This window comes from Dromaius novaehollandiae, chromosome 7 (assembly GCF_036370855.1).
Source record: "Dromaius novaehollandiae isolate bDroNov1 chromosome 7, bDroNov1.hap1, whole genome shotgun sequence".
NCBI lineage: Eukaryota > Metazoa > Chordata > Aves > Casuariiformes > Dromaiidae > Dromaius > Dromaius novaehollandiae.
In genome coordinates this window covers 39205151-39220786 of record NC_088104.1, presented here as the reverse complement: position 1 = coordinate 39220786, position 15636 = coordinate 39205151, and the positions used below count along the sequence as shown (strand labels likewise).

Genomic DNA, 15636 nt, shown 5'->3' with positions numbered 1-15636 from the left:
TAGAAATACCACATTTGAAAGAACAGACTACAGTTCTCACATGAGAGAATTAGTGCCAAGATTAAGTCCATCTGTATATCACTGGAAAGGGACAAGCTCTACTTGGAGCTTCTCTTTAGGGAAGAAAAGAACAAAACCAGTCCTTCCTAAATGGAAAAGCCACAAAGGTATAACTAAAGAAAAAACAAAACAAAACAAAAAACCCACACTGCCCAAAGTGGTTTTATTGTTACTTTGGACACAGAGAAGTTACACTTTTGTTTAAGCCAGTATTAAGGACAAAAAGATATGCCAGGAATATTACAGGTCCTATAAACATAGGAAATGAGTAAGTCTGTGGGGAGAGGGAAGGACAAGATGAGATGGAACCACAGCACAGTTGGGGAAAAGAGCCTTATGCCAGCCACTGCCTTCACCTCCCACTAGCCCACGAACAGAAGTTTGTGCCAGTCCCCATGCAACCACTCCTGAAGCTTTCTGGAGGGGGAAGCTTTCAGACAGGAAGCAGGACAACAGTTAGCTCCCCCAGTCCCCCCCGCTCCAGTACATATGTTTTATTTAGCATATTTTTCCCCACTTCATATGTGCATTTGAAAGAAACGATCAGGTTCTCTATTTAACGTCTCGGAGACATTTTAAAAACCAGAGTACAATACTGACACAAGTAATAAATTAATTAGAGCCAGACCTGGAGAATGATGTCACTCTTTGCTTCTGTTTCTTTCTAATCCTTATCCCCTAGAAATCAGCAACAATGTTGTAACAAATGGTAGGACTTAGTAAGGTGATTTGGATCTGTGCTTAACATAGCTTAAGCAAAATAGCGTTCTAATATACGAATGTAACCTGCTATTCTAAGTACTTACATTGGCAGAGTACTGTTTCTTACACATCTGCACCTCAGCAGATGTCAAAGACAAGAATTTGAACAAGATAACGCTAATGTTTCAATAGGGATTGTAATTTAAGACAATTTTCACACAGGACAAGAACAATCCTTATTCAGTTTATAATTTAATCTATTCAGCATTGATGCCTTTTTATCAGCAACAACTTAAGTTCTCAAAAACTTTAAAATATTTACTTGGAAAAGCTAACAGTTTTGCCAGTGTGTATAAACATTCCCTCACCAGACTCATTGTAATATCCTTATACAAAATCTTTCATCTCATATTTTGGTCTCCTAAAAACACCAACCAGGGGCAACAAAGATTCAAATGATCTTTCTGACTACATCAATTTAAATGCATCTGATGCGATTAGAACCACAATAAATATCAGGTAAAAGTTATGTTCCATGACTAAAAATTTTTAAACTATTTTTTAGTAGCTCATGATTTCTTTTCCACATTGTCCTCTCTACAGAAGAGAATGAACTCATTACAAAATAATACAGTGTGTGTGTGTGGGGGGGGGAAAGCTTTTTCCTAATATTTATCTTACAACCACTTCCAAATTCTCGTGCAGGTGGTCTTTCTTCATACTATTCCTAACAAATAAAGTGATAACGCACAGGACGACAACATTTCAAGTGTTCTTCATTAACAGACCAATGAAAAGAAGAGCACATTAAACAAAAATATCATTCTACGTAACATTTTACATTGAATATTTTAACTACAGCCTGCCCCAGCAAATAATTACTACTCTGGGCAAAATACAGAAGCAACTTTAACCCCTTGAAAAGTGGAAAAATATCAATCAACATATACGCATCAAGTTGTATAAAGTACGCTTCAGATACTTCTCTCACTCTTTACAAGACTTTCAACCATGAGAATGATTAGCAAGCTGAACCATCAAGGAATTTTCCATGTCTTTCTCACAGGGACTGATACACTTAATTGGGTATTTATTACTAGTTTCTAGTATTAACCTTTTGAAAATAATATGCCTTTTTCAATGGACAGAGTTTTCAATTGACTATAATGCTTGCAGATTAACAAGTAGAAACTTAAATCCCTTGCTAATCTGAAGAACAATTATAACTCAGGCAATTACAGTGCAAGTTTCTCCACGGGCATTCCTTAACTTTGGAGGCATTCCTAAAGGTGAAAAGCGTTTGAAGTGTGTATTCACTCAAAATGCTGAGACAGCCAATTATGACTGAAGTATATTTCGAATGCTTAAAAGAACATATTTTACTCAGTACTACAACATTTTTGCAAGTTATATTTCCTTAATCAAACAAAATTAACATTTTCCATTATGTAGAAGTACATTAAATACGACTACATATATTGGAATGACAGTAGATCGATATTATTAAACTTTAGATAGTAATAAAACAGATGTGGATTCCCCCCACCATTTTCTTCTTTAAATAAGACTTGTTCATCTGACATTGCCTGATTCAGCTGTAAAACCAAAGTATATTTTCTTCAAGCAATCGCAGAGAAAAAGCATCCAACATCATGAAACAAGTATGCACCAGTGTTTGCTTCATGCTGGGGGCTGAAACGTAAGTTAGAAAGTTTTTGCTTTGGTGACTGCCTGTAACAGACTCTGGATTTAATCAGCAGAGTCTTCGATATGAGCAGATACTAATGGAGAGCTGTGAAACACATTATTTCAATTCTCTCTTCTACGTAAAATTGAAAATTCATAAATAAAACTACTGTTGAACATACCAGAAAAACAGTATGATGATTTTGCAACCTTTGGCTTCATTTATCACACAAGAAGTTTGGATTTTTCTGCTATTAAGAATGTTATCTACATTGTTTAATGACTGAGATTTTTAGCACTATTCTTCTTACTATTCACCTAACTGTGTTAGTAACTCAGATTTAATTCTGTCCCAAATGGATAGACTTTCCCCCCCGCCAGTGACTGAAAGACATCATATGAAGGAAGGAAAATGTACCACCAGTAAAAATCAGATTAATACCACATAAAGAAGTTCAATTAAAAGCACAAATAAATAAATTTTTCTCAGCAAGAAAAGTTAACTGATTTTTATTTAAAATCTTGGTGCTGAAGGAAGAATTAAAGGAGCTCGTGTTCATATTCTGCCAAAATTCAGAGGGAAAGACAAACTAAGCTTTATGGCTTATGGCATAAAGCAAAAGCTTTGTGGCTGAAAAAAAATTAAGTGGTTCAGAGAAGAGGGGGATACCACACATTCTGATACTCAAAAGACTATCTGAGACACCTTCGGGGGCGGGGGGGAGAGCATCTCAAAAATCAGTCAGACTGAACCATTACCTATAAAAGTTACTACAGCATTCTCATACACCTCCCTCTTTCAACCAACAGGTGTTATCTGTATGGTGGTTTACCTTTCTAAAAACAAGCAGGCTGAAATAGACAGGAAGTTCAAAGCAGTTTCTTTCAATGCACTACTCCTCTGGAAAAAAACTATTTTAAATTCAAACCTGAAGGCAATGGTCTCAAAATATTATGCAAGGACTGCAGAATTAATATTACATAAAATACATCAGTGTCCCTTTTTGCATTATTTTTTACATTATTTTTAAGAGATTAATGGCTGGTCAGTCACATTCCTTTCCTGGACTGTGGCTTGTCTTAGCAATACTTTTCTCTAAGTCACCCTTTACTGAGTCAGAGAAAAACTAATAGCAGAATTCTTCATTGCATGTCACAGTATTCCAAAAACCAAGCCATTTTAGGGAATCATCTATGTGAAAATGAAATTTCCAGGAAGGCAACAAATAAAATTCTTAGTGCCCCTTACCTCTTTGTTGTACAAATAAAAAAAGCCTTAAGAATGTGGATCTCTGTAAGGTTATGTGAGTGTTACCCACTGATATGAAATGCCACATGCCAATTTAGGTGCAAAGAGGTTAGTTCTATATTCCATTATCCACCACACCCACCAAAGACAGATATCAGCATATTACATATGGACAGTGTCTATGCTTTTATATAACTGACAGTTTAAAATATTCTCTAAAACTCGAATTTATGCGGTACAGTTCTGTTCTTCAAGAAGACTTAGCAAGTGATTTTGTTGTTCTCCTATCTATTTTTATAAGAAACTTCTCAGTGGAGAAAAGCTGACTAAGCAAAAAGTAGAATAGAAAGATTTGTTGTTTTAGACATATTAAGTCTTATCAGTAGAAACGTAAATTCATGTTTCTGCTCAAAGGTGTTTTACAAGCTGATATGTCCCTGTCTGGAGGACAAGAAAACCAAGGGGATAAGAGAAAAAGAAGCAGAGACTAGGTGTAAAACGGATCTGTGAGAGAGTATGATTCTACAGTTCCACAGACAGTAGTTCCCCATTCCTCCATCATATAATCACAACCTAAAAGTATTTCTGTATGAGATACTGTACTTGTACCAAACTGAGTGTCTGTACTTCTCCAGTAGAAATGACTTCATGCATATTGCTTTCTGTTTATCCACTTCTGAATACTAATAATGAGGTAAAAACATAAAAAGCCTTGAAATACTGGTAAAATAAATAAATAAATAAATAAAATGCAAAGACAGGGTCCAAATACACAGGTAGCTATTTTCTGCCACACAAGACAAAAAAAATCCAAAAACCCAGAATCTTCTGAAATGAACTGGTAAGTTGCTTGCTTCTTAAAACAAGTAGCACTAGCGTAGGAGAAAAATGATTATACCTATTTCAATTTTACACAGGTCACGTGATATTCATGTATACAGACACTCCTCCTTCCCCTCCCACCACCAGTGATTTTCCCCATGAAAAAAAAAGGACAATATACCACTCTCCTCATCTTCATGAAAACCAATGCAGACATCAGCCTTGTCTGGGAGGCTCTTCACAAACCAGCCTGCCCTCAGCAATACGGATGGCTAAAAAGCTTAGAAGATTTTGGGTTTTTTTTTTTTTTAAATGAACAATCCAACCCGTTCTTTCCCTTTTGCACCAGGAAAAGAGGATTTGCGCGTGTTTTGTTCTCCCGGTCGCACCACAGCGACTTGGCGATGCCTGCGCAGGGGACTCGGTGCCTGCAGCTCCACAGGGTGGAGACTCACCCAAGCTGACATTGTCTGGATGCCACAGACCACATCCCTCGCGCATCCCCGGCTTACTTTCCAGCCTCTTCGGAGGCATGCCTCACCACGGGGAAAAGCCGGGGGTGGGGGGGAGAAGAAACCCAACCCCCCAAACCTCCACCAGCCACCAACATTTAAACGCTCGTCTCGCAAAATCACCCCTGACGGCGGAGGACGGGGTGGGGGGCACACACTGCGGGCCGTTAATCCCTCACCCCTCACACCCGCCTCCCCAGCCCCGGCCGCAGCGCTCCCTCAGCGGCCCCCGCCCGCCGGCGGCCCGAGGGGAAGCGGCGGGAAGCGCCGCTCCCCGGCCGGCTCCCCTACCGCCGCCCCCTCCCCACAACGAGGCGGCTCCCCACTCACCTCGCCCCGGCTCCGGGGCAGCCCCCGGCGGGCAGCGGCGGCCCCCACAAAATGGAGGGGCGCGGCGGCGGGCACGCTCCCGCTCGCTCCCTCGCCGCGGCGGCGGCGCCTGGGCTCCGCTCCCGCTCCGCCTGCGGACCCCCGCGGCGGCGGCTCCTCCTCTCGCCGCTGCTAATGGTGGCCGCCGGTACCGGCTCCCACCGCCGCTCCCTTCCTTTCCCCCTTCTTGTTTCCGCCGAGCGCGGAGCCGCCTCCGCCCGGCAGCCGGGGCACGTCCCTGGCCGGCAGCAGAGCCGCCGCCGCCGCTCCCTCCACGCCGCTCCCGCCTCAGCCCCCGCCGCCGCTCCGGGCTCCCCCCGCCGCTCACTTCCGGCGCGCAGGCCGCACCTCGCCGCGCCCCGCCCCGCCGGGCCCGCGGCCAGCGACCGGGGGGCGGCCAAGGCCCGCCGCACCGCGCCGGGGCTGCCGCCGGCCGTTGGGGCCGTTGGCGGTTGGCGCGCGCCGGCGGCGGGGGGGCGGTGGGCGCGCGGCCGCCTCACGAACTTGGGCGCAGCGCCCTGCCTCGCGCCAGGGCACCCCCGCCCCCCCCACGCGCCAGCCGTTAACGGCCGCCGCGAGCCGTTAACGGCCACCGCGCTCCTGCCCCGCGCGCCCGGACTCCAAATAGCTGCGCGCGCGGAGGCGCGGTTCCTGCCCCCCCGAGAGCTCGCCCCCGCGTGGGGGCTTCTGCCCTTCCTCCTCCTGCCGCAACGCCGGGGCACCGGAGCACCCCCTTTAAAACTCACTGGGAAAGCGGCCCGAAACGCTGCGAGCGGCGCCGGGCGAGCGGAGGTGTGCCCGGCGGGCCTTACGGAGGGGGCTGCGGAGGAAGGCGGCTCGCAGCGGGCCCCCGAAGCGGCGAGGATGCCGATCGCGGTGCCCTCCGCCGGGAAGGCGCGTCCCCCCGTTGCTAGAAAGGCTGTCAGAAACCATGCCAGAGCACAGGCGTGTCTCCTGTCAGAGTTTATACGCCCGTACTTGACAGGGGGAAAACTTCAGTCAGCTAGAGCACGGCGTTTTCTCTAAATGAAGGCAATTATGGAAAATAACGCCAGTTGTTTTACTTCTGTAAATACTAATTTGCCCACAAGGTTATAAGCTAGGTCAAAAGCAATGTGAAGCAGCAGCTTTTAAAATACAAGCTAATATATGGAGAAAATATTTCTACATGTACACACAATTATGTCATTTGAAAGACAAAGTTCACAGAATAATAAATAATGAAAAAGAGACAGAACAATGCCTTTGCTATATAAATTGCCTCAGCACATAATTACTTGCAAATATGAGACAATAAAATAAAATATTAACTGTTAAAAAGATCCCGGACAAACTGAGGTCAAAGTTATGAATGCAGAAATGTCAGACTGTTTCAGCTGCAACTCTGAATTTCTCTTACAAAATATCGGTCTGGAATAAAAGTACTCGAGTTCATCCCCAAGAGACTATAGTAGCTTTCAAGATTTGCAAATAATAATAATAAAAAATCTCATCTAACCATTCCAAGTAATACACTGCTACACTGTTTCATAGTCTGTGAAAGTGTTCCACCATTAATAAATGTCTGGTCTCATATTATTTAATAAAAGTGATAAGTACTTTAATTTTCACGGCCATTCTGTACCTGCTGAATATCAGCAGTGAGAGTGCTAGCAGCGATGATGAAACAGATGTTATCAACAGGTTTATCCTGAGCCTCCAGGTTGTATTAATCTCACCTCTCCTAATGATCTACAGTGCTCTCCTAATGATCTACAGTGACCCCGAATGGATTAGAATAACACCACCTCCCCCCAGAAAGAGAAATCAGATTAATTGAGTAAGCACAACATGTGCGTTGTCAATACAAACAGCAACTGGTGTGTGCCTTTGGGTTCATTCTGCGGCACAGTCCCAGCTACATCTGCTTCTAGCCCTGCGCTGGAGCAGTGCCCAGTCATGCTCCCAACCATAAAGGTTTGGTAACCACACAGCCAGAAAGGGCGTCAAACTTCATATCCTCAAGTATGAAATTATAGTAAAAAAAGAGTCTGTGGCTAACTAATGCAAAGTTTGCTCTTGACGCACAGAAATATTCCTTTAAGTCAAACTTGTTAAGTTGCCTTGAGTCTAACCAGACAACACAGCTAATTTAACGCAATGTAGAAGGCAAAGCCAGACCATGTCAAGCTGGAGGACTAGACTGGATCTATGTGCACCCTGCAGAACCACTATCCAATTACATACATCAGCTAATAATATAAAATCATCCCCTAGGCCAGGGAAATAGTACATACCTGCAGCAGACTTCAGATAAGGTTTTCAAAGTAGCGCAGGGGATTTAGTCACACATCTTCCAACAAAATTAACAGCTAATAAAATAATAAAAATAGTTAAGTCCTTTGAATAGGTTAAAAGATCAGTTTAAACGTGCATCTGCTTCCAAATGGGAAAGGATAAAATAGATCATTGTTTTTAATCAGGGCAATAATTCCATGGCTATTGACCCTTCCTTCTTCCTGAATGTTGTCTATCAATCTCAATTTTAACTATTGCTAAACAGCATTGGCAGCCAAGGTTAACTTTGAAACCTTCAAAGGGTTCTCTTTTATGTATTTGAATCATTCTGAATAGGAAAATATAAATAAAGAAAGGTTACCCAGGCTTTTGGATTATTAGACAGTTAGGTGAATTTCCACAAAGGCTGCAACACTCACCTTGATTCCTTGTATCCAAGGAAGCTCAAAAACTCTCACAGTAGAAATTCCACTACCCCATGACAGAAGCTCAAATGCCCTGACCCCTTCCAGCATTAATGGGGGAAAGAGCAGTCTGACTGTTTCCACCTGCTTCTTCATTAAATAAGCTTTTGGCTAAAGAATTCAAGGTACATAATCATCAAAAAAAGCCTCTCCTGTGCATCAGTAAGTTGCTCAGCCTAGATTATATATATTTGCTGCTCAAGGCAGCTATAATGGCATTTCCAAATGGGAGTTATGACAAAGTATTGCAGTCTGTCTTTAAAACAGGTATAGCAACACAGCCGTTAATATAAATAATTCAGCTCTTACAGTCTATACATCAAAAATTTATTTTCTCAACTTTTATCTACTGTTCTGAGTAAACAAGAATATCTTGGGAGAATCTGACCTTGAAGCAACCGGTGTAATGAAAAACAAGCATAATCCTTAGTAGGAATATAGACTTGGATGGGAGCTTCTGGGGCTTCAAGGCAGTCTTCTGCTAGTAGCACCAGCATGTTACATCCCTTTCAGAAACTGGTCATGTTCAAGATTTACGTTGCTAAGCTTTCTCAGGGCCACTATTCTTAGAAATTATTCTTCTCAGCTGTGCTATTTGCCTGTGGGAATAAGTTCAGAGGAGCACCACAAACACACTGGAATCAAAACACCATTTTCTGACGTCATTTCATCAGTATAAGTCAGGAACATCTTGACTAATTCCAGCTGAAATACTTCAGATTTTCAGTGGGATGACAACTCCAAATCCATGGCACAGAATGTGCTGCTAACTCCAAATCCATAGCACAGAATGTGCTGTTACTGAAAATATGACCACCCTCCTCTTTATGGATTTATGATGATTTAAAGCACAGAATGACTAAGCTATACCCCTAAAGTCAGAGAGGAAGTTTCTTTCAGAATTAAGGTCTGAATCCTGCTCTCATCAGTCCCAAGCCAGTCTCTTGTTTGGGAGATCTTTCTTCATCACAGATTCATTGAGATTCTTTGCATGGAGGTACCAGGGTTGCCATAATGCAGGGTAGCAAATAATCTTTCTACATCATTCATTATCATACTGTAGTCCACTCCTTTTAGAGAAAAGTTAAACCATCCATCATACATCTCAACAAATCAGCAGGGCTAACACAAGGGAAGAAAAATTTCTTCTTGACCCTCAGAGCAATCAGCTTATACTGCTGAAGCAGGAAGCTTGTTTGTCCCTTGCATTGTTTTAATCTAGCACATGCAGCTGCAAATGTTGTCTTTGCTCACAAAGCTCCCTAAATCCTTTTTTTAATTCTAGTCAACTCTTTGCCTTGATGACTGCTTATGGCAATTGGATTCCATAAACAGAAAATATACTGCATGAAATAATATTGCAAATGCATTCTGGAAGGTTTTGCCCTATGAATATAGCAGCTACAATTCACTAACTTTCACTAGCCAACTGAGTATTTGCTCTACCCTCAACAAATTCTCAGCAACATCAGTAAGCCCATCATTTACTTACAATGTCAGTCAGATCTTTCTGTGGGAGATGAAGGTGCTCAGTGCTTCAAGAAGTTAGGTACACCATCATTTAATCTTCCTTCACTCCCCTTAAAGTTCCCTTTCACCATGAGGTATATTGCCCTCCCCATTATTCTTTTCCCACTCTCTTTATTCTGCACAGCTGACTGTCCTCTGAGGAAAATCCTGGTTCTCATGAATATATCTGAGCACCTGTGCAGAATGCACATAAATGCAGGCAAGCCACAGCAAACACAAAGGTTAGCATCTTCCTCCATGTCAGGCACTGCACTGACTCTCCTCCCATGTTGAAGTCAGTGATTGATTTTAACAGGAGCAGGGCTGAGCTAATGCTGGAAAATCCCACCCAAGGGATTCAGTGATATCAAAAGTGCTTGAGGCAGGTTAACTGCAGGGCATTTCCACTAATGGGGAACGGCGCAATTGTCATTATTAATTTTCCTTCTCCAAAGTATAATTAAAATGTACGTATTTTATATCTTCAGGAAAAATTTAGTGTAAGAGTATCTTTATTTTTAGAGTTTCTTACTGAGAGATAGATAAATGAGTGGCTTTCTGCAGCTCAGTTACAGGCCTTAAGATCTGTCATGCCCCCAAGATCTGTTAATACTCTCTAGCTCCTTTTCTTTTTCCTCCATCCAACTTAATGTGATTACAAGGGAAAATAATGTGGTTGTCAGTCCCATCCACAGTAGTTCCACTGGTCACTCATCAGACAAGGATTTTTATCATCTCCTTGGAGATAGGAGGAGGAGCCAGTACTCTTCTGTCTTACAGTACCTATAAAACCAGGAGGAAAAAAAAAAAAAAAAACCACAGTGGATAAGATGAATGGGAAAAGGCCCATTACCATAGGAAAAAAAAAAAAAGTGACATCAACTGGAATGAGGTGCCAACAACAGCAAGAAGGATGATACAAATGCTAATACAGGGGACATCGACTCTGGCATGGTCATTTTTTGGAAGAGGCATTCAATAAAGAAGGCCAAAGCTATGGCAGTGGCTTTGCCAACAAATCTGCAAGCAAATATGCCCTGGAGTATCTTCAGGTTTCTTTTGAGGGATGCCACTGAAAATGATGAAGTTGCACATGCCTGAGAATTATCAGGGTCTGGCCCGTATTTCAATTAAGACACAAGGCACGAGATCCTAGATAGTGGTTCCTTTCCACACATTAGTTCAAACAACACTAGAATTTTCAGTATAGGGCCTAACATTATCTCACATACTTTCAAAAGCATTAAGTCATTCCATCTCCTGTTGTGTTATGGTAGAGGTTTGTTCCAAAGCATCACAGTGAAAAGACAAATATATGAGAAGTTTTGCAGAAAATCATTGCTGCATATAAGCAAAACTAGTGTACAATGTGTTTAATATACTAAGTGAGGTGAACAGCAGAGTGGAGTGTGGAAAAAAAATGGTTTTGTGTCTGCTCCCTGTTTCTTTTTCTACTCTGCAGCTCAGAGTTAGTCTTGAGGTTCTGATGAAAAATTGTTCTCTTCTTGCAGTGACCTTTTTGCTATGGCCTTACTCATTCTTAAGACACCATGGCTCTGGCTGATCTCAAACTGGAAGACCCAGGATAATCCAGGGTCTGTCTGGATTAGGCATTTCTCTGTGTCAGGTTGGAATGCATGTCTGAGAAGGGCTTGGCAGATCAGGCTGTCAGTGTTACCATAAGAGATGCAACAAGTGGTCATTTGCCTTTCAGATCGGTTTTAACTTTCAGTTTTTATCTCCTCCATGCTGGCATTTGAGGCTGAAATGGTTCTATTAATCTGTTAATCTCACTTCAAAAGGGAAGTCTATTGGTCATTTTTGAGTTAGAAAGAGACCAACATTTTAATGTAAATGTTAAAAGTGCCTTTCCTTCAAGACCAAATGCCTTATATGTAGTTAATCCTCATTAAGAACAATTACTTGCTAAATCTGATTTGATAATAACTAAAGTATAAGTGATTTTGTGACTGTGCAAAAAAATAAGACACTGGTGTTTTCAGTCAAGTTACTGTCTGAGATAGAACAGAATTTTGAGGCACTGTCAATATCCCTTATGCTACAGCTAGCTTTTCCCTGTCTTTACAGAATGATACATCTTAAAATCAGTCAAACTCATTTATGTACTGGCCATAACTGCAGGGAGAAGCTTTGTGTGTATGTGGTGCAGCAATGTAGAACAGTTTCTGGAGCTGCGGGGATAGAGAAAACATCTCTGGTACAATGTTGGCACTGCTACTTGTTTTTCTAGTTGCAAGTAACTGTTCTTTCCTAGCTATCTTCAGCCATGTCTTGTCCCTGGATTTTATTCTGGACTGAGATTTACTCAAGTGGACCTTTTTTCTTTCAGGAGCCAGCTGGCACCAATCAAGCTGCAAGACAGAGGAGAAAGTTCAGCTTTCTCCAAAAGTTCTGTATTACTTAACTGTATCAGATAGCAGAACTATTTTTTCATGTCATTTTTGTGCATATGTGAATTATTTGACATATGCCTTGTAAATCATATATCAGGATTTACTGGAATTTGTCTTGACCACTTGAAGTGACATTGGCTGGACTTGTCACATTTTTTAGAGAAGTAGATTAAAACTGGTGCAGTTGTTCTTTAACCAGAGAACGACTGAAAATAGTTGCAGGAAGTTTCAGATTCTCTTTTGAACAGCTGTATATGAATGGTCAGTAGATTTTTGAACAGTAAGCTTCGGCTTTATTTGCATTGTATTTTGAAACTTTTATAGTTTATTTGAAAGGTGAAAAATAAGCCAACATTTGAACACATTTAACATGGTCTGTATGATGTTTCTGGACTTACAAAAGAGGGCCTTCATGATTTTTGGAATACTTTTAGTGATGAGGTGGGAAGAATTAGATGGCACTTCAGAATACCTTCCAAGATTTTAATCCAAGATTTAACAGGCAAAAAAAAGAAAAAAAAAAAAAGCAATCTTCATTAATAATTCTTTCAGGGAAAGAATTCCTTCTTGAATCTTAATGTGTACTTTTGAGGTAGGCTATTTGGGAGCATTTCTTTCAAGAAAATTCAACTGCCTTAGATATCAGTGTGATTTCTCTATTAGCCTAACACCACACATGTGTAATGTAGTATACAGGTAGACACGTACACAGATGTATATGTGCATGTAATATGTACTGAAGTACTAAGGGATTACCTCTGACTAAATGAAGAGTGGGATTAAGGGAACATATGGTGTTAAGAAAACCGGGAATAAAATCCCCCCTCAATCTTAACTCTGTCACACTTACATTCCTTATTAGAGGATTACTTCTGAGTCAGTGTGGACAAGCTTTCTGAGAAAGGAGTTGATGGGCAGGAAGTTTGACAGACTGGTACTGGTTTTGAGATACCACCATGCAAAGTGAGACCGTCTAGGTGAAGGGTACTTTGGCTTCTGTTAGAATCTTAAAGCTAATTTTTCCGTTGTACTGTATCAGTAGGTACATGTAGTCAAACAGAGGCGTAAGAGAGGATCTAGTGGTTCCTTTTGACTCATCATCATATTGTGTCAGGTACCTTTTTGCTTTTCTGTAAGTCAGACTACAGTTCTAACTGGACACTGTCTTATTATATGCCTTTTTATATAGACATTAAATAATGACTGGGGAGCTTGTAAGCCTACAGTAAATTGACAATTTTTGATCCATAAAAATCTACAAAATTGTTTCAAAAAGTAATCTGTGATATTAGATTTAAAAAGCAACTGTTTTCCTGATTATTTACCTGAAAACTATACTTAAAGCAGATACAAAAAACCACAGCAACATCCCTTTTATAAATAAACCAGTAACAAACTGGAGACCACAGAGTGAAAATATCTTTGGAGTAGAGACCCCACTGTTCACCTGCACCGTAATCAGTTTAGCTAGTGTAGCTAGATCATGTTTAGCAATCCTCAGTGAGTTCCTCCAGACTGTAATTTGGAAGTCACCTTAATGCTGCTTCTTTTCTTAGAGCTTTATATTAGGTTATTCCGAAGTCTTGCTTCTTCCTCCAGATCCTCCCAAAGACCCATCCATGTTAATCTATTTGCCCTTAGAGCCTTCTCCCATAAGCTTTGAATTCTTGCTTGTAAAACTCTTTAAAGTCTAACCATCTCTTCCTGTTCAACTATTTGTCTTCTTCTCCCATAAGAACAATCTGTTTTCTCCTCTGTGTCCTAAAATAAACTCCCTAAACAAATAAATGAAGCCACTGCACAGTCCCTTAGAAACCTTTTGCATATACACTCCATTTTGCCATCTGCAAAGTTGGTAACAGCCACCGCAGCAACCAACAAGAATACTGGTGTCTCGAAATAGCAGTCTGGCAGTGCTTGCAGTGCGCAGAATCAGTGCTTGCAGCTACCTGTTTTTATCTTTGCTATTCTTGTCTTTCCTTTCCCATTTCCTCCCCTGGGTATTCTTCATGCAGCAGGCAGCACATCCCACATATCCAGGCTGCATCACCTCTACTGTGTATCTGCCACCTCGATGGCCAGCCCACAAACCTGATGCGGTCAGACACAGGGGACAGCTGGTCTGGTTAGTGTAGAGTAGCCTATACTGGGGACATCCAGCTATCGGGGCTGCCTGGCCAGAGCTACAGCTCACACAGGGCTGCTTCAGCAGTCCCCAACAAACAGCCCTGCTCATCTTCTTCCACCAGGACAAGATTTCTGCACAGGAGCCTGCCTTCTGTTACAATGCAAACAAGAAACGCTATAAGAGAAGCCTGGTCTTTCCAGGGACTTACCCTTGCTGATTTACAAAAGTGCTGGAGAACATTCAAGCCAACTGGCGGTGCTCCAGCCTCACCAGGAAAGGGGGCTGGGCTGCAGCTGTGGGTCTCCGCCGGGCAGGCTGTGCTGTGGGTCTCGGCCCCCCAGGCTGGGCTGCACACCGTGCCGCAGGAGGCAGGTGTCCGGCGCTGCCCGCAGCCCTGCCGGCACCGGGAGGCAGGGGCCTGGCCTGGAGCACCGGGCCCTTGCGGGTGCAGGCGGAGGTGGTGGGCTCGTAGTGCTGCAGCTGCTTCCTGAGCAGCTCTCCCTGCTCTTGGCTGGGAAGAAAGTGGTGGGAAGAGTCTGTGCAGCTGGGCCATGATGGGGGAGTAGTGAAGATTACAGCTGTGCCCCCTTTAAATACTTAATGAGTGGTGCTCACTTTGTTTTTTTGTTTCACAACCACGCAGAAACCAGTCCCAGCAGCACCCCATACCGTCTTAGCCTTTCGCTTGCCTGACTATATTTATTATATGCATTTATTTAGGATCCAAGTAGGACTACATCATGGCTTTGTGGTGTACACAGTCAAAGGCATGAGACAGAGCCTGACACCTGTGTTTAAAACATGATTGTGTCTGGAAAGTCAGCAAAATGGGAGTATGATTTGCTCTGAACTGTTCTTACACCACTGTAAATGAATGTAACCAAGTAAATGGACATCCTGCCACTAAATACAAGTATCAGGTTGCAAGCAGATCCCCAACGTGCCAAAACCACATCACTACAGTTCCAGATTTCTATCACTACAGTGCCTGTCACTGAGTAACCTGGCAGTGCCTCGTGTTAAGCAGACGACAGCGGGACTGTCGTTACCCGCTTTTTGCTCATCTGACTCCCCCTGTGCAGATACAGCTTTAATCATGTCGCAGTGGACTCACATGAACCAGGGGGCATGTGGAGGGAAGAAGCAAAAATCCTCCTCCAGAAGAAAACGCTACTCGAGCCAAAATTAGTGTTGGTCAGAACATTATGTACAGGATGTTGTAATTAAGATGTATTGAACTCAGACCTCTCCCCTGGAAAAATGTCCTCCTTCTTGCAAAAGCCTTGCATATGTTTTCAAAGAGACAATTTCTCCCTGTGCTATATCCCAAAGTCTCCAATATCTTCCCTCACCCCTGCCTGTCCCCTCACCATCCTACCCTTCTCTGAAAGGTATTTCTAATTAATTTTCTGTTACTGTTGACCCTGTATTGAGACCCCTTAGT

General features: G+C 42.4%; 1 protein-coding gene across 3 annotated transcripts in view; it reads right to left on the bottom strand.

Annotated features, from left to right (window-relative positions):
• Window positions 1–6340, bottom strand: part of RAPH1 (Ras association (RalGDS/AF-6) and pleckstrin homology domains 1) — a 104480-nt gene extending 98140 nt beyond the window's left edge. Inside the window, exon 1 of one of the 3 annotated variants that reach the window (XM_064515269.1) lies at window positions 6147–6340. The gene's annotated coding sequence lies outside the window, so the exon portion shown is untranslated. Of the gene's footprint in view, window positions 1–5361; window positions 5892–6146 lie in introns of those variants that run through there. The other 2 variants (XM_064515268.1, XM_064515271.1) reach the window with 2 other exon arrangements.
• Window positions 6341–15636: the final 9296 nt, after the last annotated feature.